Source organism: Pristiophorus japonicus, chromosome 2 (assembly GCF_044704955.1).
Source record: "Pristiophorus japonicus isolate sPriJap1 chromosome 2, sPriJap1.hap1, whole genome shotgun sequence".
Taxonomy (NCBI): Eukaryota; Metazoa; Chordata; class Chondrichthyes; family Pristiophoridae; genus Pristiophorus; species Pristiophorus japonicus.
In genome coordinates, this window is record NC_091978.1 from 218,360,962 (window position 1) to 218,386,107 (window position 25,146).

Consider the following 25,146-nt stretch of genomic DNA (forward strand, 5'->3'; position numbering starts at 1 on the left):
CCGCATAAATAACTGACAAACTGAGCCAGGAGAAATGTAACTTAAACCGTGGGCTTAATACAACAACCCAAAATGGAGTCTCAAACCGGCATGAACCAGAATGAATACAGCAACTGTGAATAGCTCCAGCAGGGTCCTAATGCCCATTCAGTGAGCTGTAACAAATAGAGTATGAACACAACATATTTCCCCCCTTTTTAAAACCACAGTCTATGTACAGACAAAGTCCTTGAGATAGCCAGGTCAAGTTCTGATATGCTGAGACCGGCGTGGAGCTTGCGGTGTTGGCTTTAGGTTTTGGTTGGGAAACAGAATGGTGTCTCTGTTCCAATCTGCTGGTCTCTTCGTGCTAGGTTTGGCTGGGGCATTGAGAATGTCCAGTAGCCAGCGAAGATTCCACCCAATCATGAGCTCAGCGGGTGTCTTCCCCATTAGCGAGTGCTTTGTCGAACGCTATTTGCAGAGAATGGTTTGAACTGTTTCGTCAAACGTTGGACCTGCTGAAAGGTTGGCTTTCAAACCCTCTTTGATGACACGGTTAAATCGCTCAACACCTCCGTTGCTTTGAGGATTGTACAGAGCAGTAAGGCGATGCTCGATAGCATGATGAGTGAGGAAATCCGCGAACTGCTCGGACACAAACTGTGGTCCATTCTCAGTGATTATCACCTTTGGGAGGCCCCACTTCATGAGCATACGCTGCAGAATAGTGATGATCGTTGATGAGGTCACTGAACTTGCTGTAGCGATTTCCGGCCATTTGGAATGCAGGTCATGTACTACAACAAGGAAATGCTGATGTTGTGGAGCCGCTTCAACTGGACTGAAGATATCCAACTGAAGTTTTTGCCATTGTCTTTGTGGCCATGGAATAAGCTTCATTGGCGCTGGTCGGATGTTTGTGATCTTTTTGCTTCGCAGCGTGAGACAAACTCCTTGTTGCGAGTTTCAATCCCAGGCCACCATACTGAATCGTGACATCTCTGCTTCATACGGATAATGCCAGTGTGTCCATCGTGTGCCAATGAGAGAACGCGCTTTTGAAGTGATTTGGGAATTACTGCTCTATCACCACGAGCTAGGCAGCCATCTTTCCAAAAGGCAAATTCATCGCAAAGTCTGCGGAATGTTTTCAGGTCTTCCAGAATTTGCTTAGGTCACTCCGTCTGAAGGAAGTGGCACATGTGCTGGAGCGTAGCATCACTCTGTGATTCGGTTTTGAGTTCGTCGCAGGAGACAAGGTTTCTGATGGACTGAGTGATGGTCGACGTGACATATGTGTCGCCATCTGAGAACAAGTCAGTACCAGAGTCCAAAACTGGTGTCGAGCCACTGAGTATGTAGGCTACGTGGTTGTGACTGCCAGCGATGTACTGTTCATCAAAGTTATACTGATGAAGGTGATCTGACCATTGGCAGATTCGTAGTGGTCTGTGCCCAGATCCATTTCAATGAGATGACCTCTCATTCTTCGAAACTCCAGAGAGTATGGGCCCAATCGACTCAAACTGTCCTCAAAGGAAAACCCTCTCATCCCAGGTATCAATCTAGTGAACTTTTGTTGCACCGCCTCTCAGGCAAGTATATCCATCCTCAGATAAGGAGACCCAAACTGTGCACAGTACTCCTGGTGTGGTCCCACCAAAGTCCTGTACAATTGTAGCAAGACTTTCTGGGGCCGAAATTGCCCCCCTCTTTAAGGTGCATTACCACCTCTAAGAGGCCGATTCAGGCGGATAATATTCATTTAATTCGAATTATCTGCCCCGTTTGGGGCAGTGGGCAATTTCTAGCCCCCGTACTCCAACCCCCTTACAATAAAGACCAACATGCCATTCGTCTTCCTAATTGCTTGCTGTACCTGCATGCTAACTCTTTTTGATTCTTGTAGGAAGACACCTAAATCTCTCTGAACGCCAATATTTAATAATCTCTCACCATTTCAAAAATATTCTGTTTTTCTATTCTTCCCACCAAAGTGAATAACCTCACATTTCCCCCACATTATATTCCATCTGCCATCTCATTGCCCAATCACTTAACCGGTCTATATTGCTTTGCAGACTCTTTGCATTCTCCTCACATAGAACAAAGAAAGAGGTTCTGCGAAGTGAGTATGAGCAGCTAGTATGGGGCTAAATTACAAAGCAGAACCACTAAGGTAATAATCTCTGGATTACTACCTGAGCCATGAGCAAATTTGCATAGGGTAAATAAGATTAGAGAGATGAACACGCGGCTCAAAGATTGGTGTGGGAGAAATGGGTTTTGATTCATGGGGCACTGGCACCAGTACGGGGGAAAGGGGGAGCTGTTCCGTTGGGACGCGTTCCACTTGAACCATGCTGGAACTGGTGTCCTGGTGAATTGAATCACTAGGGCTATAGATAGGATTTTAAACGAAATAGTGGGGGGGTGGCGGTTCAGGTGAGCGGAAATTTAAAAGTCAAAGAGTAAGGACAAGGCGAAGTGTGACAGGAATGGACAGAATGTTTAAAAATAAGAGTGTATCAGAAAGTAGGGTCAAAGCAGGTAAAAATGGTCAAAAGAAAAAAATTAAAAGCTCTTTATCTGAATGCACACAGCATTCATAAGAACATAAGAACATAAGAAATAGGAACAGGAGCCCCTCGAGCCTGCTCCACCATTCAATAAGATCATGGTTGATCTGATCATGGACTCAGCTCCACTTCCCCACCCGCTCCCCATAACCCCTTATCCCCTTATCGTTTAAGAAACTGTCTATTTCTGTCTTAAATTTATGCAATGTCCCAGCTTCCACAGCTCTCTGAGGCAGTGAATTCTACAGATTTACAACCTTCCGAGAAAAGAAATTTCTCCTCATCTCTGTTTTAAATGGGCAGCCCCTTTTCTAGTCTAGTCTCCCCCATCAGTGGAAACATCCTCTCTGCATCCACCTTATCAAGCCCCCTCATAATCTTATACGTTTCAATAAGATCACCTCTCATTCTTCTGAAATCCAATGAGTAGAGGCCCAAACTACTCAACCTTTCCTCAAAATTCAACTACCTCATCCCCGGAATCAACCTAGTGAACCTTCTCTGAACTGCCTCCAAAGCAAGTATATCCTTTCGTAAATATGGAAACCAAAACTGCACACAGTATTCCAGGTATGGCCTCACCAATATAGCTGTAGCAAGACTTCCCTGCTTTTATACTCCATCCCCTTTGCAATAAAGGCCAAGATACCATTGGCCTTCCTGATCACTTGCTGTACCTGCATACTATCCTTTTGTGTTTCATGCACAAGTACCCCCAGGTCCCGCTGTACTGCGGCACTTTGCAATCTTTCTCAATTTAAATAATAACTCGCTCTTTGTTTTTTTTTCTGCCAAAATGCATGACCTCACACTTTCCAACATTATACACCATCTGCCAAATTTTTGCCCACTCACTATGTCCTTTTTGCAGATTTTTTGTGTCCTCCTCACACATTGCTTTTCCTCCCATCTTTGTATCATCAGCAAACATGGCTATGTTACACTCAGTCCCTTCTTCCAAGTCGTTAATATAGATTGTAAACAGTTGCGATCCCAGCACTGATCCTGTCATGTATGTAACTTTCATGTAACTGTAACCTTCATGTAACAACACTGTACACTGTATACACCTAAGTAATGCACACCTTGACCACAGGGGGTGAACTTGTGGGAGACACTCCTCACTTGGTCATCCAGGTTTATAAAAGGAGGTCCCACATAGGGTCATCACTTCTTGGTCCTGTGAATAAAGGTACAGGTCACAGAGTGACCTTGTCTCCAGTATGTGCCTCGTGTTGATTTACAGTAGAGTGTAAGGACACAACAGATTCCTGCGGCACCCCACTAGTTACTGAACCATTTATCCCAAATCTCTGTTCTCTGTTAGTTAGCCAATCCTCTATCCATGCTAATATATTACCCCGATAATATGGTAACATGATAGATGAATTGACAGCACAAATAAATATAAATGGGTATGATCTAATAGCCATTACAGAGACGTGGTTGCAAGGTGGCCAAGACTGAAAACTGAATATTCAGGGGTATCTGAAAATTTGGAAGGGTAGACAGAAAGAAAAAGGAGGTGGGGTAGCTTTGTTATGAGATCAGTGCAGTCATGAGAATGATATTGACTCAGAAGATCAAGAGTTAGAATCATTTTGGGTGGAGATAAGTCACTGATGGGTGTAGTCTGTAGGCACCCGAACAATAGCTACACTGTTGACGAAGTATAAATAAAGAAATAATAGAGGCTTATAAGAAAGGTACAGCAATAATCATGGGCGATGTTAATCTTCATATTGATTGGACAAATCAAATTGGCCAAGGTAGCCTTCTGGAAGAGTTCATAGAGTGTATCCGAGATGGTTTCTGTTATGGATGAAGAAAGAGTTTGACTGAATATTGTGAGCTCAAAGTAAAGTGTGACCTTAGTCTTTTATTGCAGGTCTCCAGAGTGCTGCTCCAACCTATGAGGCCTCCTTAAGTACCTGTTCTCCCAAGGGATTGTGGGATCCCTTGGGATTCCAGGGAATGAGCCCTCTGGTGGCTGTATAGGTATATACAAGTTTACATATATAACAACACTCCGCCCCCACAAAGTCAACAGTGTAACTATTTACAAGGTGAGTCAATCTGGGGCCCTTCTTGCTCTGGTTGATCGTCTCGGTGCAAATGCTGGTATTGGTGAGTCGTCTATTGGGCCCTCACTGGGCTGCTGTGCCGTTAGCCTTGCTGGGCTGCCTGGTGTGGTAAGTCCTGCTGGGATGCTCTAGATGATGGGTTCTGCTTCGTGGCCAACCGTGGTGTCGGTTGCCACTGGTGTGTATGTTGGGGGGGTCAAAGAAGGTAGGGTCCAAAGTGGGTTGCTCAGGATAGTCCGTGAATCTGAGTTTGATTTGGTCCAAGTGTTTCTGGTGAATGAGTCCATTTGAAAGTTTGAGCCGAAACACCTGCTCCCCTCTTTGGCCACAACAGTGCCGGGAAGCCACTTGGGCCCTTGTCCATAATTCAATACAAATACAAGGTCATTGATTTCAATCTCGCGTGACACATTTGCACTAACATGGTATGTACTTTGTTGAAGCCGTCTGCTCTCTACCTGTTCATGTAGATCAGGGTGAACTAACGAGAGCCTTGTCTTAAGTGCGCTTTTCATGAGCAGTTCAGCAGGTGGAATCCCAGTGAGCGAGTAAGGTCTTGTGCAGTAACTAAGCAGGACTTGGGATAGGCGAGTCTGCAGTGAGCCTTCAGTTACCTTCTTCAAGCCCTTCTTGATGGTTGCACTGTTCTCTCTACCTGACCATTGGACGCTGGTTTAAGTGGGGCAGATGTAACATATTTGATCTTGTTATGTGTCATGAATTCTTTGAACTCAGCACTGGTAAAACATGGCCCGTTGTCACTCACAAGGACATCGGGCAGACCATGCATGGCAAACATGGCCTGCAGGCTTTCAGTGGTGGCAGTGAACGTGCTTGCCGACATTATCTCACATTCAATCCATTTGGAGTTCGCGTCTACAATCACAAGGGACATTTTACCCAACAACAGTCCTGCAGACTCGACATGGACCACAGATCACGGTTTGGAGGGCCAAGACCATAAACTTAGTGGCGCCTCCCTGGGTGTATTGCTGAACTGCGAGCATATGATACATTTGTGAATGCAGGACTCTAAGTTCGCATCGATACCGGGCCACCACACGTGGGATCTGCCTAATGGTTTCATCATTGCTATTGTGTTCCCAACACAGATGAGGCTGCACACAGGGAGGTTAAAGTAACAGTGACCTCAGTCTTTATTAAGACACTCCAGAGTGAGGAACAGGCCTTAGGGGCCGGCTTATATACGGCTTATATACATATATGCTGGGATCCCTTGGGGCTTCAGGGGATGTGTTCCCTGGTGGCAGAACATGGCAGTGCATGCTTTACAGATACGCAACATCACTCCCCCCGCCCCCCCCAAAGTCAAAGTGAAAACTATTTACAAGGTGAGGTGGTCGGGAGCCTTTCTTTCCCTGGTGGACCGCGTCGGTACAAATGTCTGTTCTGGTGTGTTGGCTGTGCCCTCGCTGGGCTGGCATGTTGTTGGCCCTGCAGGGCTGATGGGTGAGCCTGGCCTTGCTGGGCTGTTGAGCGTGATGGGTTCAATTTCCTGGTCCGGGGTGGTGTCGTTGATCCTTTGGGTGTGTGTTGTGGGCTTGAAAAAGGTGGTGTCTGCTGTGGGGTGTTCAGGGCAGTCTGTGAACTGCAGCCTCGTTTGGGCCAGGTGCTTTCTGCAAATTTGTTCATTGTCTAGTTTGACTACAAACATCCTACTCCCTTCTTTAGCTATCACCGTGCCGGCGATCCACTTGGGAGCATGTCCATAGTTTAGCACATACACAGGGTCATTCAGATCAATTTCCTGTGACACAGTGGCGCGACCATCATTTACATATTGTTGCTGCCGCCTGCTCTCTACCTGATCATGCAGGTTGGGGTGAACCAGCGAGAGTCCAGTTTTAAGTGTCCTTTTCAAGAGTAGCTCAGCCGGGGGCACCCCTGTGAGCGAGTGGGGTCTCGTGCGGTAGCTGAGCAGTACTCGGCACAGGGTTTGGAGTGAGCCTTCTGTGACTTGTTTAAGGCTCTGTTTGATTGTTTGTATTGCTCGCTCTGCCTGCCCATTGGAGGCTGGTTTAAACAGGGCTGAGGTGACATGTTTGATCCCATTGCGGGTCGTGAATTCTTTAAATTCGGCACTGGTGAAACATGGCCCGTTGTCACTGACCAATATGTCAGGCAGGCCGTGGGTGGCAAACATGGTCCTCAGACTTTCAATGGTGGCAGTGGCAGTGCTTCCCGACATTATTTCACATTCAATCCATTTTGAAAAAGCATCCACCACCACCATGAACATTTTACCGAGAAATGGGCCCACATAGTCGACATGGATCCTCAACCATGGTCTGGAGGGCCAGGACCACAAACTTAGTGGTGCCTCTCTGGGCGCATTGTGCAACTGAGCACACACGCTGCATTGCCATACACAGGACTCTTAAGTCAGAGTCGATACTGGGCCACCACATGTGAGATCTGGCTATCGCTTTCATCATTACTATACCTGGGTGTGTGCTGTGGAGATCCGAGATGAACGTCTCACTGCCCTTTTTGGGTAGCACTACGCGGTTACCCCACAACAGGCAGTCTGCCTAAATGGACAGCTCGCCCTTTCGCCGCTGGAACGGCTAGATTTGCTCTTGCATTTCAACAGGGATGCTGGCCCAGCTCCCATGCAGTACACAGTTTTTTACTAGGGACAGCAAAGGATCTTGGCTGGTCTAAGTCCTAATCTGGCGGGCCGTGACAGGTGATTTATTATTTTCAAATGATTCCATGACCATCAACAAGTTTGCAGGCTGCACCATTTCCACCCCCGTGGTGGGCAATGGTAGCCGACTGAGAGCATCCACACAGTTCTCGGTGCCTGCCTGTGGCGGATGGTATAGTTATATGCTGATAGCGCGAGTGCCCACCTTTGTATGCAGGCTGAGGCATGAGTATTTATCCCCTTGTTTTCAGCGAACAGGGATATGAGCGGCTTGTGATCGGTTTCCAGCTCAAATTTGAGGCCAAACAGGTACTGATGCATTTTCTTTACCCCGAACACACATGCTAATGTCTCTTTCTCAATCATGTTGTCGGCCCTCTCGGCCTTAGAATAGCTCCTGGAGGCATAGGCGACAGGTTGCAACTTCCCCGCAACATTAGATTGTTGTAATACACACCCAACTCCATACGACGATGCATCACATGCAAGCACAAGTCTTTTACATGGGTTATACAATACAAGCAGCTTGTTGGAGCATAAAATGTTTCTGGCTTTCTCAAAAGCAATTATTTGTTTTTTTTCCCCATACCCAGTTCTCACCTTTACACAATAACACATGTAGGGGCTCGAAGAGGCTGCTTAACCCTAGTAGGAAGTTACCAAAATAGTTGAGGAGTCCCAGGAACGACCGCAGGTCCGTGACATTCTGTGGCCTGGGCGCGTTCCTGATAGCCTCTCTCTTGGCGTCTGTGGGCCGAATGCTGTCTGCCACGAACTTTCTCCCCAAAAACTCCACCTCTGTTGCCATGAAGACGCATTTCGACCTCTTCAGCTGCAGCCCTACGCGAGCCAGTCACTGGAGGACCTCCTCCAGGTTTTGTAGGTGCTCGACGGTGTCCCAACCCGTGACCAATATGTCGTCCTGAAAAACCACCGTGCGTGATACCGACTTGAGTAGGCTCTCCATGTTTCTCTGGAAGATCGCTGCAGCCAACCGAATTCCAAACGGGCATCTGTTGTAGATGAACGGTCCCCTGTGCCTGTTGATGCAGGTGAGGCCCTTCGAAGACTCCTCCAGCTCCTGCGTCATGTTGGCCGAAATCAGATCGAGCTTGGTGAACGTCTTGCCTCCTGCCAGCGTCGCAAATAGGTTGTCTGCTTTAGGTAGTGGGTATTGGTCCTGTAGCGAGAAACGATTAACAGTTACTTTATAATCACCGCAAATTCTGACCGTGCCATCACTTGAGTACTGGAACAATCGGGCTAGCCCACTCGCTGAATTCCACTGGGGAGATGATGCCCTCACGTTGCAGCCTGTCCAGCTCGATTTCCACTCTCTCCCTCATCATGTGAGGTACCGCTCGCGCCTTGTGGTGAATGGGTCGTGCCTCTGGGACCAAGTGGATCCGCACCTTCGCCCCGGAAAAGTCTCCAATGCTTGGCTCAAAAATGGAAGAAAATTTGTTAAGAATCTGGGTACATGAGTCCTCATTGACATGTGATAGCTTTCGGATGCCATCCCAATTCCAGCGGATTTTGCCCAGCCAGCTCCTTCCAAGCAATGTGGGGCCATCAAGAGTGGCAGTTCGTGCACCGTGCCCTCGTAGGTGACCTTGACTATGGCGCTGACCAGGACAGTGATGAGCTCTTTGGTGTACGTTCTCAGTTTCGTGTGGATGGGGCTCAGGGCTGGTCTGAGTGCCTTGTTGCACCACAGTCTCTTAAACATCGTTTTACTCATGATGGATTGGCTAGCGCCAGTGTCCAGTTTCATGGCTACGAGTAAGCCATTCAATTTTACATTTAGCATTATAGGTGGACATTTTGTCGAAAATGTGTGCACCCTGTGTACTTCAGCATCTGCCTCCTCTCTCTGAGGCTCGAAATTGCTTTGATCCACCATGGACCGATCTTCCTCTGCCACGTGGTGGTTAGCAGGTTTTGCAGAGCTTGCAGCTCGTCTGCAAGCTCGTTGGAGGTGCCCCGTTGTTCCACAGCTCTTGCAAACATACCCTTTGAAGCGCCATGAATAGGCTGAATGGAAGCCTCCACAAAGCCAACAAGGTGTGAATTGCATTGCATTCATCCTTAGTTGCGGATTCGGAGTCATCTGGGACACCTGAGTCCTGCTGGCAGTTGCATGATTCGTAGTTTCTGCCCTGTATATTTCTGCTCGCAAACACAGTTCCAGTTAATTTATGAACATTGCTAGTACTTGTGTGCTGAGAGATTTATTTGGTGTTATTACTGGTGGACATAAACGCCTATGCTATCGCAATGGCCTTAGTGAGGATCGGTGCCTCTACAGTCAAAGATTTTCGTAGGATGGTCTTGTGGCCAATGCTCAGTACAAAAAAGTCTCTGAGCATCTGCTCCAGGTAGCCATCAAACTCACATTGTCCTGCAAGTCGCTTTAGCTCCACGACGTAGCTCGCCACTTCCTGACCTTCAGATCGCTGGCACATGTAGAACCGATACCTCGCCATCAGCACGCTCTCCCTCGGGTTAAGATGCTCCCGAACCAGTGTATATAGCTCCTCATGCGACTTATCTGTTGGTTTCACCAGAGCCAGAAGATTTTTCATGAGGCTGTAGGTTGGTGCCCCGCAGACTGTGAGGAGGAACGCTCTCTTTTTTGCAGCGCTTCCTTCTCCGTCCAGCTCGTTGGCTACAAATTACTGGTCTAGCCGTTCGACATAGGCTTCCCAGTCCTCACCTTCTGAGAACTTCTCCAGGATGCCCACAGTTTGCTGCATCTTTGCGTTGGATTTGTATACTCGTCGCCAGTAATTGTGCTCCTAACACAGATGAGACTGCACACAATGAGGTTAAAGTAACAGTGACCTCAGTCTTTATTAAGACATGCCAGAGTGAGGAACAGGCCTTGGGGGTCAGCTTATATAGAGTGTGCCCAAGGAATGCTGGGATCCCTTGGGACTTCAGGGGATGCGTTCCCTGGTGGCGGAACATGGGAGCGCATGCTTTACAGATACACAACAATTACGATGCCTGGATGGGTGCCTTTGGAGGTTTCTGATGAAGGTGTCTCTGCCCTTCTTGGGACCACTACCTGATTGCCCCACAGAAGGCAGTCTGCCTGTACAGGCATTTCATCTTTGCGCCGCTGGTACGGCTTTATCTCTTCCTTAATTTCCACGGGGACACTGGACCAACTCCCTTGAAGTGCACAGTTTTTAACTAGGGTCAGTAAGGTGTCCTCGCCCGTCCACGTTCTAATCTGTCAGTCTGTGATGGGTGATTGCTCACTCTCAAATGCTTCCATAACCATGACTAAATCTGCGGGCTGCGCCATTTCCACCCCCGTGGTGGCAGCCTACTGAAAGCATCAGCACAGTTTTCTGTGCCTGGCCTGTGGCGGACGACGTGAGCGCCTATCTCTGGATGCGGGCCGATGCACTGGTATTTATCCCCTTACTCTCAGAAAACAGGGATATAAGAGACTTATGGTCAGTTTCCAATTCAAATTTTAGCCCAAACAGATAATGATGCATTTTCTTTACCCCATAGACACACGCTAACGCTTCTTTTTCAATCATGCTGCGGGCTCTCTCAGCCTTGAACAGACTTCTGGATGATAAGCAACCGGTTGCAATTTCCTCAAATCATTAGCTTGTTGCAATACACACTGACGCCGTATGACGATGCATCACATGCTAGTACCAAACGCTTACATGGATCATACAACACAAGCAATTTGTTTGAGAATCACAATTTTCTAGCTTTTACAAAGGCATTTTCTTGGCTTTTGCCCAATACCCATTCATCCGCTTTATGCAGTAAGGCGTGCAGTGGTTCTAACAGTTTGCTGGGACCCGGTTAAAAAGTTACCAAAGTAGTTCAGAAGCCCTAGAAACGAGCGCAGCTCCATCATGTTCTGTGGCCTCGGTGCATTCTCGATTGCCTCCGTCTTTGAATTGGTGGGCCTGTTGCCGTCCGCCGCGATCCTCCTCTCCAGGAACTCCACTTCAGGTGCCAGGAAAACACACTTCGAGCGTTTTAACCTGAGCCCCACATGATTGAGTCGACTAAGAACCTCCTCCAGGTGTCCCGACCTGTAACCAAGATGTCGTCCTGGAAGACCAATGTGCGCGGGACCAACTTCAGTAAGCTTTCCATGTTTCTCTGGAATATCGCCATGGCTGATCGAATTCCAAACGGACATCTGTTATAAATGAAGAGACCTTTGTGCGTGTTGATGCAGGTGAGGCCCTTCGATGATTCCTCCAGCTCCTGCGTCATGCAGGCTGAGGTCAAGTCCAGTTTCGTGAATGTCTTTCCTCCCGCCAGCATTGCAAAAAGGTCGTCGGCCTTTGATAGTGTGTATTGGTCCTGCAGGGAGAAACGATTGATAGTTACTTTGTAATCACCACAGATTCTGACAATGCCATCTCTCTTGAGGTCTGGAACGATCGGGCTGGCCCACTCATTGAATTTGATCTGTGAAATGATGCCCTATCTTTGCAGCCAGTCTACCTCACTCTCTTTTCTTTCTCTCACCATGTACGCTACTGTTTTTGCCTTGTGATGAATGGTTCGCGCCCCCGGAATTAGATGGATCTGCACTTTTGCTCCTTGGAACTTCCTGATGCCTGGTTCGAAAAGAGAAGAGAACTTGTTTAAGACCTAAGCACATGAAGTGTCGTCAGCGGGCAACAGCGCTCGGATGTCATCCCAGTTCCAGTGTATCTTTCCCGGCCAGCTCCTGCCGAGCAGCGTGGGACCAGAGCGGTAGCTTGTGCACTGTTTCATTGTAGGAGACCTTTACAATGGCACTGCCGATTACAGGAATCAGTTTCTTTGTATAAGTTCTTAGTTTTGTGTGAATTGGAGTCAAGACTGGCCTTGAGGCCTTGCTGCACCAAAATTTTTCGTAAGTAATTTTGCTCATGATGGCTCGCGCACGTGTCCACCTCCATTGACACCGGGAGTCCATTTAGTTCAACCTTCAGCATTGTCGGGGGACACTTTGTGGTAAATGTTTACACCCCATATACCTCTGCCTCCTCGGTCTGAGGCTCTGGTTCATCATGATCCGCCGTGGATCTGTTCTCTTCAACATGGTCGTTTGCAGGATTAACAGGATTAGCAGCTCTCCTGCACATACGGTGGAGGTGTCCCATTGTTCCACAGCCCTTGCAAACATACCCTTTGAAGCGGCATGAATGGAAATGATGATCACCCCCACAGCGCCAACAAGGTGTTAATGGCCTTGTATGAATTATGGACAAGGTCCCAAGTGGCTTCCCGGCACTATTGTGGCCAAAGAGGGGAGCAGGGAGTTTCGGGTCAAACTTTCAAATGGACTCATTCACCGGAAACACTTGGACCAAATCAAACTCAGATTCATGGACTATCCTGAGCAACCCACTTTGGACCCTACCTTCTTTGACCCCCCAACATACACAGCAGTGGCAACCGAAGTATTGGTCGAGTTGCTCCACAAAGGTTTCCCAATCATCTCCCTCCGAGTATTTCTCCAGGATGCCCACTATTCTCTGCATCGTTGGGTTCCTTATCTGTATCTTGTCACCAGTTGTTATGTATGAAGAAAGAGTCTGACTGGATATTGTGAGCTCAAAGTGAAGTGTGACCTTAGTCTTTTATTGCAGGTCTCCAGAGTGCCTCTCCAACCTGTGAGGCCTCCTTAAGTACCTGTGCTCCCAAGGGATTGTGGGATCCCTTGGGACTCCAGGGAATGAGCCCTCTGGTGGCTATACAGTGTATATACAAGTTTACATATATAACAGTTTCCTTGAACAGTGTGTTGTGGATCCAACCAGGGAGTAAGCTATCTTGGATCTAAGCTATCCTGTGTAACGAGACAGGATTAATAAATGATCTCATAGTAAAGAATCTTCTAGGAAAGAGTGACCATAGCATGTTTGAATTTCAAATTCAGTTGGAGGGTGAGAATGTTGGATCTCAAACCAGTGTCCTGATCTTAAATAAATGCAATTATGAAGGTATGAAGGCAGAGTTGGCTAAAGTGGACTGGGAAAATAGATTAAAGTGTAAGACGGTTGAAAATCATTGGCAGAAATTTAAAGAGATATTTCATAACTCTCAACAAAATATATTCCAGTGAGAAGAAAAGACTTTAAGAGAAGAGAGCACCATCCCTAGTTAAGTGATGAAGTAAAGAATGGTATCAAATTGAAAAAATGGCATACAAAGTTGCCAAGATTAGTGGATTGGGAACTTTTTAACAGGCAGCAAAGGATGACTAAAAAAAATTCTGAAGAAAGGGAAGATAGAGTATGAGAGTAAACTAGCAAGAAATATAAAAACAGATAGCAAATGCTTCTACAGGTATATAAAAAGGAAGAGACTAGCTAAAGTAAACATTGGTCTCTTAGAGGATGAGACTGGGGAATTAATAATGGGTAACAGGGAAATGGCAGAGACTTTGAACAAATATTTTGTATTGGTCTTCACGGTAGTAGACACTAAAAAACAACCCAATATTAGATAATCAAGGGGCTATAGGCAGGGAGGAACTTAAAGCAATCATTATCGCTAACGAAAAAATCCTAGGTAAAATAATAGGATTAAAAGTGGACAAGTCCCCTGATCTTGATGGCTTACATCTTAGGGTCTTAAAAGAAGTGGCTGCAGAGATAGTGGATGCATTGGTTATAATCTATAAAAATTCCCCAGATTCTGGTGAGGACCCACTGGATTGGAAAACCACAAATGTAACGCCCCTATTTAAAAAAGGAGTGAGACAGAAATCAGGAAACTATAGACCAGTTTGCATAACATCTGTCATTGGTAAAATGCTGGAAGCCATTATTAAGAAAGTAATAGCAGGACATTTGGAAAAGCATAATACAGTCATGCAGAGTCAGCATGGTTTTATGAAAGCAAAATCAGGTTTGACAAATTTGTTGGAGTTCTTTGAAGATCTAACCAGCAGGGTGGATACGGGGGAACCAGTGGATGTGGTGTATTTGGATTTCCAGCAGGAATTCGATAACGTGCCACATAAAAGGTTACTGCACAACATAAGAGCTCACATCATTGGCGGTAATATATTAGCATGGATAATGGATTGGCTAACGAACAGAAAAAAGAGAATCAGGATAATTAGGTCATTTTCTGGTTGGGAAACTGAAACTAGTGGTGTGCCACAGGGATCGGTGCTGGGTCCTCAACTATTTACAATCTATATTAATGACTTGGATGAAGGGACCAAGTGTAATGTAACCACATTTTCTGATGATACAAAGGTGGGTGGAAAGCAAGTTGTGAGGATGACACAAACAATCTGCAAAGGGCTATAGACAGGCTAAATGAATGGGCAAGCATTTTGCAGATGGAGTTTAATTGGGAAGATGTGAGGTTATCCACTTTGGCAGGAAAAATAAAAAAGCAAATTATTATTTAAATCGAGAAAAACTACAAAATGCTGAAGTACAGAGGGACCTGGGGGTCTTTGTGCATGAAACACAAAAAGTTAGTTTGCAGGTACAGCAAGTAATCAGGAAGACAAATGGAATTTTGTCTGTTATTGCAAGGGGGATGGAGTATAAAAGCAGAGAAAGTCTTGCTACAACTGTACAAGTTATTGGTGAGGCCACCCCTTGGGCCTGAAATTGGTCATTGCATAAGATCCACCCATTTCTCGGCGGTATGCCGGCAGTGCGTCGTTTCAAACTGACGGTGAGACCGAAGAGCGCAATTTTGGTCGATTTTTTTTCGGCTGTATGCCGGCGGTATGCGAGCAGTCTGCAGCGGGCGGTAGGTAACGTTGTAGTTGATCCAGATTGACATTCTTTTTGATGGACGGTGCAGCACTGAACTGCGCATACCTGATTTTTCTTTTTCCATTTTTTTCACAGAAGCGTTTTACCCGCGAATTCGGTGGTCAGAGGTCACCCGCACTTGTGCAGTGAATTGCCCTTCAGAACTGAGCCCAAGATCAGATCAGCCATGATTTTATTAAATGGCGGAGCAGGCTCAAAGGTCCTAATGGCCTACTCCTCCTCCTATTTCTTATGTTCTTATGTTATGTTCTTATGTTTCTCACCTAGGTTTATATCATCAGCAAACTTGGCTACATTACAGGCAGTCCCTTTATCTATGTCATTATCACCATAGGCAGTCCCTCGAAATCGAGGAAGACTTACTTCCACTCTAAAAATTAGTTCTTAGGTGACTGAACAATCCAATACGGGAATTACAATCTCTGTCACAGGTGGGACAGATGAAGGAAAGGGTGGGTGGGACTCGTTTGCCACACACTCCTTCCGCTGCCTGTGCTTGGCTTCTGCATGCTCTCGGCGACGATTATAGATTGTAATATAGATGGTTAATCGCTGAGGCACCAGCACTGATCCTTGTCTCACCCCACTAGTTACAGCCTGCCAACTGGAAAATTATCCATTTATTCCTACTCTCTGTTTTCTGTCCATTAGCCAATCTTCTATCCATGTTAATATATTACCCCCAACCACTTGAACCTTTATCTTGTGTAGCAACCTTTTATGTGGCACCTTATCAAATGCCTTTTGGAAATCCAAATACACCACATCCACTGGTCCCCCTTTATCTACACTGCTAGTTACATCGTCAAAAACTGTAATAAATTTGTTAAACATGATTTCTCTTTCATAAAACCATGTTGACTCTGCCGAATCATATTAGGATTTTCTAAAATGCCACATTACCACTTCATTAATAATGGATTTCAGCATTTTCCTGACAACTGACTGGTCTATATTTCCTTTTTTCTCTCTTTCTTGAATAGCAGAGTTAAATTTGTTACCTCCCAATCCAGTGGGACCATTCTAGAATCAAGGGAATTTTGGAAGATCACAAAAATGCATCCACTATCTCTGCAGTCACCTCTTTTAGAACCCTAGGATGTAGGCCATCAGGTCAAGGAGATTTATTGGCTTTTAGTCCCATTAGTTTCTCAAGTACTTTTTCTCTAATGATCTTAATTAGAGTCGTCATAATGGCAGCTCACCCTCAATCGCCCAATTAGTTTTATGAACTTGCTGGATTTGGACATTAAACTCAAATTAAACTTGCCGCAGAAAGTTCAGGCTTGCATTGAACAGTATAAATATCCTTTTGACAATGTGCTAATTGTTAATGCAATGCCGGTCAACCTCTCCAGCCTTAATAGGGAACAATTTAAATTGTTGAGTCTCATTCAATTCAGTAAATTCTTAGAGATTTAAAACACTTAAAATGTAATTTCTTCATTATTTTCCCTTACTTTTCCTTTGTTTCTTTTTTCCCTGCTAATCCAATCTTTCTTTCCCTCTCTTTATTTCTCTTTCGGTATCTGATTTGACTCTAATTCGCTCCCTTTAATTCACCCCTCTTCTCCTTTGTTCCTCTGTTTCTTTCCCAATGTTGATATATCATCAGTTATGGAGATAGACTGTTGGTCCTGTCATTCACTAATTGCACCATTATCAGCTCAGACATCCAGTAACATACAAAGCAAAGAAATTTAGAGTGGAAGGGTGAAGGAAAAAGTCTAACTGACAGCACACAGTGCAAGATGCCCCGTTCCAGTAAGATGTTGGCAACATATTTAACTGCTTTTACAGACTAGATTGTGAACATTTCTTTCCACAAACTAACTCTTTAAAGTTTGGTTCTGGATCAGATATTGGAAGTTCCATCAGTTCTATATCTTGCACCTGCTCCACCAAATTACCAAGTGAGTGGGTTTAAAATTGCTTTTACAAAGCTGCACCGTAAGAAGTTAGGAAAGTACAGGAATGCAAGACTATGATATCTGTCTGCTCTGTCGCAAAATCTAATATCTAATATCACTTAATCACCCACTCCTTCAAATATCTATCCTTACATTTTACACATCATCTGCCTCGATTGCCTCCCTCGTAGTCCATTCCCTGTGTTCACAATACCCTGCATAAAAGGATACAAGGCACTGTGGTACTCGACCTGAGCATGGTTGAGGCCTGCAGATTTAATGTCCCCATTCCCTAGATGTTGTAGACAAAGATATTCACTGTGGCTTCATCAAAATAGTAAGTTGCTTGCAATAGCTGGGCTCTCCTCCAATTTGGATTTATTTGCTTTTATTAGATGTCATTTTGACCTGGAGGCAGAGAAATAGCTTTCAGATATTGTAAGTTGATGGCACTCATACAGTGATAGACATGTGTTGAACTTGCAGCTCATCCTGGGTGTAAATATGTGACTACACCAAGCAGCTAGGTTGGGTTATGATAATGTTTTTGAGATGTGAGTGTGTCAATGCGGTTAGCTGTTAGTTGAACCTTGAACATGAACCCAGCTATAGAGCATTTGCACGCATGATAAGCTGTAAGAGTATTTGAGGGCTTTTCTTTGGACATTATACTTGAACCATCTATCATATATATGCTACTGTTGGGCAGCTTTACCATCCTATTTTTCTTAATGCCTGATGTCTCCATCTGCACTTCTTACCAGGTCTTACAGATTCAGCATTCACCCTGCTATCCTCTGGGGTGGTGCCCTAGACTGCAAATTAGGGCAATCTTCTTCACACGCAGGAGCCCTCAAAATAATCCAGGCCACCTTCAGGATCTGCTTAGTCCTCCCTCCCAGGTTTCAACTGTCGGCTGATTCAGCATGGAAGTCGGATGATTTCCTCCCCCCAATCTGCCACCTCCTCCCGCCCCCAAACCCAGCTAGCTTCAGCAGCTCACCAGAGGAATGTAAATAAGGCCTGGGCCTTTAAATAGCTCAGGCCTTCCGCTAACAAGAATGGGTGGGGTGGACAGCAGATGCATTCCGTCCATCACCCAACAGGTATCAGTTGGGAGTTAGAATTGGCCCTTCTGTTTCCTGCCTTCATGCTTGTTTTGGCATCCACTTGTATTTGCCATCTCCTTCTTTTCCACCATATAATATTTAGAAATGCTGGCACATGACTTTTAATTCCTTACATCCTTTGGAAAGGTTGACAAGTTTCTTTTACCGAAATTCTGGTGTCGCTCCATATCCAAGAATGTGTAATGAAATGCGGGCCATTGCAGACCTGTAATTACATTTTAGATATATCATTGCCTTTAATTGGTGACATCCCTTTAATTCTGGTCTCCAGCCCTTTAAGCACTGATGCTGCAGGGTTTGAAAATCTCACTTTTGAAAATCAGTCATAACTTTCAAAAGAAAACAGTAAAAACTTTCAAAAGAAAACTTTTGTATAAAGCGCCCAGTGTAAGGCCCAGGAAATTGAACTCTGTGATTAACCTTTTTAAATGTTCTGCATAAAATGCTTAATATAAAATACGAAAGCTGCAAATACTGATTCCCTGCAATATGTAATCATCATCATAGGCAGTCCCTCAAAATCGAGGTAGACTTGCTTTCACTCTAAAAGTAAGTTCTCAGGTGGCTGTACAGTCCAATACAGGAATTACAGTCTCTGTCGCAAGTGGGGCAGACAGTCATTGAAGGAAAGGATGGGTGGGGAGCCTGGTTTGACACTTCTGCTGTCTGCACTTGATTTCCGCATGCTCTTGACGACGAGACTCGAGGTGCTCAATGCCCTCCCGGATGCTCTTCCTTCACTTTGGGTGGTCTTAGACCAAGGATTCTCAGGTGCTGATGGGGATGTTGCACTTTATCACGGAGGCTTTGAGGGTGTCCTTGAAACATTTCCTCTGCTCACCTAGGGCTCACTTGCCGTGTCAGAGCTCCGGGGTCAGTGCTTCAATGCTGGGGATGTTGACCTGGGGATGAACACTGACGTTGGTGCGTCTATCCTCCCAGTTGATTTGCAGGATCTTGCGGAGGCCGCGCTAGTGGTATTTCTCTAGTGATTTGAAATGTTTGCTGTATATGGTCCATGTCTCTGAGCCCTGTAGAGCATAAACTTGTTGCCAGATTTGAGTTCCTGGTTTTAACACACGCTCTTCCTCAGGCGACCGAAGGCTGCACTGGCACACTGAAGGCAGTGTTGGACCTCATCATCGAAGTCTGCCCTTGCTGATAGTAGGCTCCCGATGTGTGGAAAATAGTCCACGTTGTCCAAAGCCGCACTGTGGATTTTGATGACCGGGGGGCAGTGCTGTGTGGTGGTGTCAGGTTGGTGGAGGACCTTTGATTTATGGATGTTTAGTGTAAGGCCCATGCTTTCATACGCCTCGATGAAGGTGTTGATGATGGCTTGGAGTTCGGCCTCTGAGCATGCATAGACGCAAGCATCATCTGTGTACTGTAGTTCAATGGCAGAGGATGGGACGACCTTGGATCTAGCCTGGAGGCGGCGAAGATTGAACTGGTTCCCATTGGTTCTATAATTTAGTTCCACTCCAGCAGGGATATTGTTGAGAGTGAAATGAAGTACTGTAGCAAGGAAGATCGAGAAGAGCGTTGGTGCAATGATGCAGCCCTGCTTGACCCCAGTAGAAAAGGCCATCCGTCAGCTCAAGAACAACAAGGCAACAGGAGCAGATGGAATCCCTGCACAGGCACTAAAGTATGGTGGTGAAGCACTATTGGCACCAATGCATGATCTCATCTCTCTTATCTGGAAGGAGGAGAGAATGCCAGGAGATCTCAGAGATGCCATAATTGTGACCATCTTCAAAAAAGGGGACAAGTCCGACTGCAATAACTACAGAGGAATCTCCTTGCTGTTGGCCACTGGGAAAGTTATCGCAAAAATCCTCCTCAATCGTCTGTAATATGCAAGAACTCCTGGAGACTCCTGTTTAAAATGCTTAATGCTAATCTGTACTAACGAGGAGAAACCCCTATCGAGAAACCCCTGTAAGGAACCTTTTGTGGAAATGGAAAACCACACAAACTGTAATCAGAAGAGAAACCTCAACACAATAGATACAATACTGACTGTAAGAAACCTTTCTTGGAAATATAAACACCGCTACCGATTAAACCTTTGCAGAAATGTAAACACAGATACTGATTAGGTAAGAACAATTTCCGAAATGCTAAATGCGTGCTCAAAGAAGATAGATCATCGATGGATCAAAGCAAGGATTCGATGGGTGGCAGGTAGCCATGGAAACAACACCTGAGAAAAGGCAGGGACATGAGCTCACAGACCACGGAACAGCAGCCCGCAGTAGTCAGAGACGAGTGACCTGGTCAGTCATCAGACGTTGTGCTCCATGGACCCGTCAGACCACTGGGTCGATCGTGAGTGTGCAGGGAAACTGAGACAGAGACTCAGCAAGGACAAGTGGGAACACAACTGCCATCAAGGAGGGTTGACCCGGTCAGTCATCAGAAGACACGCATCACGACACATCAGCGGACCACCGGGACGATCGTGAGCATGCACGGAATTGAAGAACTTGTAACTAGCTTAGCAGCTCAAGCGACAAACTGATAGGTGTAATGTTGATAACAGGTTGATCAGACTCAGTAAAGACTGCCATGCAAAGTGGGAACTATACTTATAGGTGTCTTGTCATTATTTTCCAGAGTCGAAATCTGAGAAGTAGCCGGCAGTGTTAACTAATAGTTCTTTCCCGCTTCAAATTAATCTGGGATAAAACCATCGTCCTACAATGCTTCAGCAGATTTTCTCCTCTTTCACATTAAGTAAGCATTTATTGGCAGGTCTGATCTATTTATGACACTCACTTTAAAATGGCTGTTTCCAGAAGATCCAACAGAGTCAGCCGTTTCTATTATATGTGCGCTAAAAACTCACAATGCACACATCCCGCAGCCTTAGTGATGCAACATCAACCCCAAGGTTTTCTGTATAGTCACTCTTCAGCCTATTAAATATGACATGAAAGAAAAAAAAACAAGAAAAATGGAAGAGCAAAGAAAAATATTTAAGCTCATGGATAACTGTAATATAATTATTCAAATGTGTTTACTCAGCAGTCCTGTTTTGCAAAGAAGATATAATGGGAGCGAAATTGCCTCATTTTATAGCCTCCTTATTGCCTTCGGGAGATGCTAAAGGGACACAACTCATTTTTCGCCTGGGGGAGGGGGCACTAGCACCTCCCGGGAAATTGCCTGGGAGTTTGTGGAGGCGCAGGCATGGCAGCGAGTAGCGCCCCGGGCTACCACGCAACCGACGATGATGTTATCGCCATGCGCGATGACCCCTTAACGCCCTGTGGGAGAAATTGTCCCGCGGGCTGCGAGGCTGGCGTGAGCAGGCATCAACGGCAGCTTCGTGGGTCGTGAAGCTGGCCGACATCCGCTCTTTGGGCGCTCCTTCTAGGGGAGGGTTCCAGCGCTGCAGTCCATCATCATTTTTTTGAGGCTTTGCAAAGTGCGCAGTGGCCCTCCCCTTTAATTGAAGGGAGGGGAGTTGAATCACGTCAGCGCTACGCAGAGCATCCGTGTAGCGTTACCTTCAGCGCCCAGTTGCTGCCCCCAAAGGAAGTGGAGCGTGCGAGATTGTGCTCCGCTTCCATTGATGGGCGATAAAGGTAATTCCACGCCGGGCGCTGGAAGTCCCGGCCCCAGAAGGTTACTGCCCTCAATTGGGGCGCAGGGCCATTTCGCCTCCAATGATTTTATTTATTTGTCTTTGAACAAGATGATGCAATTGTTAGGTTACCGAGACAAAAATATTAAACACATCTGTTTCGGGTTGGACACTTTAGTCTGTTGAACTGTGTCAAACAGTCAGTTGACTGAGGCACTTATAAAATTATATTTGGACACTAGAAGGTTTTTTTCCCTGTGGGTTTTCCAAAGCAATTTATATGTTTGATGGTTTTTTTCATGCTTAGCTGTCAAATGGTTCCATAATGCAGAGACAGTGCAATAAAACTACACTTACTACAAATGTTACTATGGTTTGCCTTTAGGTGCTATTTCTTGTTGAGCTATTCATTTTAGAATTACTGCTCATGAAGTTATGTTCCTCATTTGTTTAATGATGTAAATAATGCAATTATTTAGGAATCTGGCTGCACACACATTTTAAATTCAATGCTCTTCAGGGAGATTAAACAAATATGCAGTGTTTGGCACAAACTCATACAATTTCCTTGCTTTCAATCTGGAATCATTTACGTTTCTTACAAATATTTTGAAACATTGAGCTATGCTTTCTGTGTTGTTCACGTTCAAATCTTCAAATGTTCACATCCATTTTTTTTTCAAATCTTAAATGAGATTTAGCAATTGCCATCACCATTTCTCAGGCTCTATAGATAGACTTCAGTGCTCAAGGGTATTTTACTTAAGCCTGATTAACTGTGGAAGATTAGCATGGGTAAGTGAAGTGTATGTTGCTGTTATGTGTCCAATTTCATGTGCCACTGACAATATAATACACTTCACAGGAACTAAGTCTGTAAAGAAAACAAATTATATAAGACTAAAAGTTATAACTTATATTCCAAACTTTAAACTGGTGACATACTAACCAAAGTCAACGAGAGCAAAAAGGCTGTAATAAATTATGGTATTGTTGGATAATAAAGTGCACACAGAATAAATTTAAAATACAGCAGCTAGTAATTTATAAGATTAAGCTGCCCATTCACTTCCCCCAACCCTGCTGACCACGGACTCTGTAATTCACTGTTCTCGTGAATGAAATTATAAACTATTTGCAGCAAAAAGAAAGAACATGCATTTATATAGCACCTTTCACAACCTCAGGATGTCCCAAAGTGCTTTACAGCCAATGGAGTACTTTTGAAGTATAGTCACTGTTGTAATGTAACAAGTCACAAGCACTTGTCTATCAGTCAAACGTTTTGCTCTTTAAAAAAAACTGCTAATTTCTTGTTGAACTGTTGGAATTTGCAAATACTGTTGATATGTATCAGTCATTCCCTACTACAGTGATTAGATCTTTAAATTTTCAGTTATACAGTGTAACTTAACACAACTGAGGTCACCTATGAACGTGACAATTGTGCTATCTGAATTATTGTAAGAACTTTTTAGAGATATATTTCATTAAAGACTTTCCTCAGCAGTTCAGTTGTATAAGTAAAAGGAAAAGTATGTTTTTTATGTAAACTTAATATATATGTATTGCATTTCAAGGTTTAAGAGTTGAAGAGAAGGGAGAACCATCCATGGCTAACTAAGGAAGTAAAGGAGGGTATCAAGTTGAAAAAAATGGCATACAACGTAGCCAAGAATAGTGGGAGGCCAGAGGATTGGAAATTTTAAAAAAAACAGCAAAGGCCAAATCAAAAAATAGAAGAGCAGAAATCCCGGCCTCCCCAGGTCCGTACGGAGTGCATACGGACCCAGGAAGGCATCGCAAAAGCCGGTTTTCGGCACACATGCACCGAAAACTGTTTTTTTTCTGATCTGTCAAGTTCCTCTGTTTCCCCACAACCAGGACATTCGCATGGGCAAGATTGCAGTATTTACCCACCTCTTGCCCAGCGAATGTCCTGAAAACTCTTGCGTCTGGTAAAAGCAGGCTCATAACCTCCTTTTACCAGCATAAGAGTTCTAAATCATACAAAAACATATAAAAATAAAATTTAAAAATCACATTTTAATGTTAAAAACCCTGCCCACTGAGGTAAGTTTATTTTTAACCCTAGTTACAAAACTTTAAAAAAAATTGGAAGAATATATTTTTTTTCTAAGATATGTATTAACTTTAATTTCAATTAATTTTAATTATGTGAGGTGTGTTTTATATTTTTTATTTTGGTGTTGAGTGTATTTGTTTTTTTTCCCACATTAATAGCAATGAGAACTCGTAGATACGGAATTCTCATTGCTATTAATGAGAATACTTTTCCTGATTGGTTGTGCAGTCACACGTGATTGCACTGTCTGCATTGGAACCTGGATTATGGGAGCGCGCTCCCCAATGTGGGAAGAGAAGGCCTCCCCACCAGAATCCCAGCTGCCTCCGGGACCCCCAGGTAAACTCATAAAAATTCTCCGGTCCAAGACGTTCATTCGAAAAAAGCCTCCAACCGGAATTTCAGGGCCAGAAAAGAGAGGGAAGATGAGCGAAAAGAGAGAAAACTAGAAAAAAAAGAAAAACAGACAGTAAAAAGGAAGAGAGTGGCTAAAGTAAATGTTGGTCCTTTAGAGGATGAGACTGGGTAATTAATAATGGGGAACAGGGAAATGGTGGAGACTTTGAACAAATATTTTGTATCGGTCTTCACGGTAGAAGACACGAAAAACATATAATAGATAATCAAAGGGCTATGGGGGGGCGGGGGGACTTAAAACAATCACTATCACTAAAGAAAAAGTACTCGGTAAAATAATGAAACTAAAGGTGGACAAGTCCCCTGGACCTGAGGAGGACACAAAGAATCTGCAAAGGGATATAGACAGGCTAAGTGAATGGGCAAACATTTTGCAGATGAGTATAATGTGGGCAAGTGTGAGGTTATCCAGTTTGGCAGGAAAAATAAAAAAGCAAATTATTATTTAAATGGAGAAAAACTACAAAATGCTGAAGTACTGAGGGACCTGGGGGTCTTTTGCATGAAACAAAAAAGTTAGTATGCAGGTACAGCAAGTAATCAGGAAGGCAAATGGAATGTTGGCCTTTATTGCAAGGGGGATAGAGTATAAAAGCAGAGAAGTCCTGCTACAACTTTACAGGGTATTGGTCAGACCACACCTGGAGTACTGCATGCAGTTTTGGTCTCCGTATTTAAGGAAGGATGGTTTGGAGGCAGTTCAGAGAAGGCTTGCTAGGTTGATTCCTGAGATGAAGGTTTTGACTTATGAAGAAAGGTTGAGTAGGTTGGCCTATACACATTGGAGTTTAGAAGAATAGGAGGTGATCTTATTGAAACATATAAGATACTGAGGGGTCTCAACAAGGTAGATATAGAGAACATGTTTTCACTCGTGGCCATATCTAGAACTAGGGGGCATAGTT